General features: G+C 45.0%; 1 long non-coding RNA gene across 1 annotated transcript; it reads left to right on the top strand.

Moving 5' to 3' along the window:
* Positions 1-2,284: 2,284 nt before the first annotated feature.
* On the top strand, positions 2,285-3,187 carry LOC122378698. Its single transcript, XR_006256067.1, has 2 exons — positions 2,285-2,571; positions 2,816-3,187. It is a non-coding gene; the product is annotated as an uncharacterized LOC122378698 (long non-coding RNA).
* The last annotated feature ends 783 nt before the right edge of the window (positions 3,188-3,970 follow it).

Genomic DNA, 3,970 nt, shown 5'->3' with positions numbered 1-3,970 from the left:
TTTCAGGTTCAGTTGAATGAAATAGGAACAGTGATAATTGTAGATTACGTATACCTGCAAGAGAGGAATCAGAATACATTGTATTGCTTGTCCTTCACCGATACTGTTATTTTTCCATTTCTAGAAACACCGACATGGCGATGCAGGTGGCGCTGCCTGGTGAGGCCGCGGTCTCCGGAATCGCCTGCAGACGAAGTCACCTGGCGTCCATCTGCACATCACTTGCAGCAGTGAGCCCTGCTGACAGCGTCTGGCAGTGTCGGCAACGTGCCAGACAGCTATCTGGAGTCCTGCTCACCGCAGGTCGCCGACAGGAGGGGCGACGCATCGTCTCCGAGGTCGCCTCAGCAGCAGTGAGACCCCACTGGCCGTCTTCTTAGGCTTCAGCTAGATTGCGAACAACCTATGCTGAGACAGCGCCCATGACGTGTGATCCGGTACCGCTACCGCACTGCGTGCCTGTGCCCGCCGTGAGCCGCTAGTGCATGGGTTCGACCATGAGAATATGTGTTTATGCTGCTTTTTATACTATTGTTTATACGTTGAAGTGACGAATTGTTTATTTTTCGCAAGCTTCCGCTGTCCGGTTGCCTGCAGCTCCATGCAACGCCAGCTGTACTGTTGTTTTAATGTTGTCTCTCCGCTCAGCTGTGCTGTTGCCTCTCCGCTCATAATAACCTATGCTGAGACAACGCCCATGACGTGTGATCCGGTACCGCTACCGCACTGCGTGCCTCTGCCCGCCGTGAGCCGCTAGTGCATGGGTTCGACCATGAGAATATGTGTTTATGCTGCTTTTTATACTATTGTTTATACGTTGAAGTGACGAATTGTTTATTTTTCGCAAGCTTCCGCTGTCCGGTTGCCTGCAGCTCCATGCAACGCCAGCTGTACTGTTATTTTAATGTTGTCTCTCCGCTCAGCTGTACTGTTGCCTCTCCGCTCATATATGACACCCTCTATATGAATGGCCCTACTGATTGTCACACCCACTGTCCGTATTGTCCGTAGTGGTGTCTGAGCAGTAATCGCCGTGCACTTTCAGAATGTGGATCGCTCATGATTGTTCAATACAATACAATACAATACGCTCATACAGCGTGCAGAATCCAGATTCTATTGAGGAGAGTTGAGCCAAGTCACCATAGGCTCGGGAAGAGAGCAACGTGGAGGCCCACTGCCCCTTCCCCGGCCCCCACTGGGGGCGCCAGCCACTCCAACTTTTGACTGAATGTCAAGAGCGTCGCCGCGAGGGGAACGAGTCGCCGGCCAGCCAAGGTAGCCAACGGCGTGTGAAGGTTGCCTGACCTCGAGGAAACTGAGATGGCACCAACGGAGGTTTTGTTAAGTAGGCGACCAAATTTCGAGCGGCAGCAACCTGGGCACCTTCACAGATAGCAGTGCCGCGTATCAGGGCGCCTTCGACGTTGAGCTGGGCGCCGATCATCAGGACGCCGGGGGAATATGACCCAATATCCCTCGTAAATATGTGCCTCGGAAGGGAGACCCAACCATAAAACTGAAAGCTCGCCGTATTTTATCCACTATTTTTCGAGCAGGTCCATAGATTTCCGTCCTCAAAAGTGCGGGGATATTCCCCAGTGTTTGAGTTGGATGGGACTATAGTAGCGTTTACACCGACAGTAGTTTCCGACAGCCGGCAATGGGAATCTCCTAGCGTTTACACCGACAGGAGATTCCCATTGCCGGCTGTCGGAAACTACTGTCGGTGTAAACGCCTTTCATATTCCCTGCGTCACCCCTGTGGGGACGCCCTTACTCCATGGTGCCGAGCTTATCAATTTGGATATCAATGGAATCAAAATCTCTTATCGATCGATGAAGAACTAAATTACCCGGACCCGGAGAGCGTCTTTGGAATCAAAGCAGTAGCACATGACGCAAGACTTCAGGCAAATAAATCCTTCTTGTCTGAAATAAAACATTTGTGTATTGATAAGCACGTTTTATAAGCAATGGTTGCAAGATTCTCCATGTATTTGGTTTAAGTGATAATTTAGTAGCAGATACTGACCGTCGCATTTCGTTTTTTTTTATTTAATAATTTATATTGTCGGAACTAGCAACATGTCTCTTCACTCAACAATAATTACAAAAGTGAAAAGGAAATGATAAATTGCTTATATTTTGGTGAAACTAAAAATTAATTCAGCACACATTTTCTTTACAGCGTTGAAGTCCAGCTCCAAAGGACAGCTGACGATCGTAGCCGAGCGCATATTTACGTCTGGACAACGAGTTGCGGGGAAAAGTGCTGATTTTGTCGCAGTTTTAGGAGTCGGTGATTAGGCTGGTTTTTTGGGTTACTTTTTCGCTCCGATTCCTGTATTTCATAGTGTTTGGCTTTTGAATATTTTAGTTCTTTCAGAGAAATATTACTTGCCTTACAGATTTTGTAAAAATGTTTCAATTTTTATAAGCCGAACGTTAGAGTCCTAAAACAATACATCAGTACTACTATTATTGTAAACAAACAAACGGAGCACCACTTGGCTCTGTTCCAAGGCCTTTTTCGAGTTCATCTGGAGGTTTTCGTACTCGTGTACTCGTGTACGTTTTGTTGGATGTCTTAAATCTCTTGTGATTGACTTATAGCATATTAAAGAAGCATGTTGACTGAAAACAATCCCAAGTATCCAGGAGGAGGCTAAGAGAGGTCCTGATCGTCCTGAGCAAGATCAAGTTGAAGTTATGAAATGTTGGTTGATAAACGCAGGTTGATCTGGCTCACTTATCAGCAATAAAAGTAAAATTAAAAGAGCTTATTGGCTAAAAACAAGCCATATTATTGCAGGAGATCAATACTGAAGAGTACGCCGAGCAGTATCAAGCCAGAAAATGTTTGCTGATGATGATTGCATATTGTCTATTGATGTATTGGGATGAATAATTAATTATAACTTATAACAGCAAGATTATAACTATGAAGCGCTGACTATGAAGTGAAAAAATCTAGAATGAGCGAACTCAGGCAGCTTTACTTTGCTATGCAGATGGTAATGTGCATTACTCAAGTGTCTGGCAAATGAAACTTTGCATTTCTTGAAAAAGGATTTCAGTAAAATTGTGAATGTGACAAGCCATGCAACGATATGATCATATAATACGTGTTAATAGTCATTCGTGACAATGATCTTTGGTCCAATATACAATAGCAAAGCTCTCAGCGCTTCTTTCTGTGGATGGCCAGAAGTGTGACTCAGGATTTAGAAGTATTAGTCTTCTTCACAGGGATGTTATAAAATGTACTGGAGGGTTATCTTCCAGCAAGGAACTTTATTTTGAGTTGGTATGAGATGTAGGCACAAGAACTTAGGTGCTTAGTGCCTATAGTTAGTAGTTGTGTAGGTTTAGTTTGGTCAGGTTAGATTAGGTTATGCTAGTTTTTAGTTAATTTGCCAGGTGTCCATAAAAAATGTGACCAGGGCGGTGTTTCACGGGATGCTGCTACCACGCTGCTATCCAATTGCACGAACTGACGTCACACTTGTGGTAGTGTTGGAGCAATGGGCCTGTTGATGTTTCCATGGAAACCCAATTTGACACGTGTATAAGCAGCGTGCTGCTATCACTGGTGAAACAGGGCCCTGACTAACCTAACCTAACCTCAATCATCACACATATTTGCAATCTACTCATAGCAGAAGCACCCAGTTATATGATAGATACTCACCATGACTCAATCTTACCTGCTAACAACTTAAAAACAGCTCGCGTCAAGCCGTTGCCAAGTTAGCTCACCTTTGCCAAGCCGCATCCATGGAAACAGCCAAATGAGGAACTGGCTCATTGGGTGGCTGGTGTCAGTCTGTGCATTGAAAGTGTTTCTTCTCTGAAGCTGCTCTGCACTGCTGTATTGCCATGTTAGATGCTCAGAAAATGTGGGAAATGATAATTGAGATACTTTAGTGCTTTGTTCATGCTCCAGACATCAACAAGTACAAATTCT

This window comes from Amphibalanus amphitrite, unplaced genomic scaffold, assembly GCF_019059575.1.
Source record: "Amphibalanus amphitrite isolate SeventyFive unplaced genomic scaffold, NRLGWU_Aamphi_draft 000063F_arrow, whole genome shotgun sequence".
NCBI classification, from domain to species: Eukaryota; Metazoa; Arthropoda; class Thecostraca; order Balanomorpha; family Balanidae; genus Amphibalanus; species Amphibalanus amphitrite.
The sequence above is the reverse complement of the archived record's forward strand: the minus strand, read 5'-3'. Positions and strand labels throughout refer to the sequence as shown.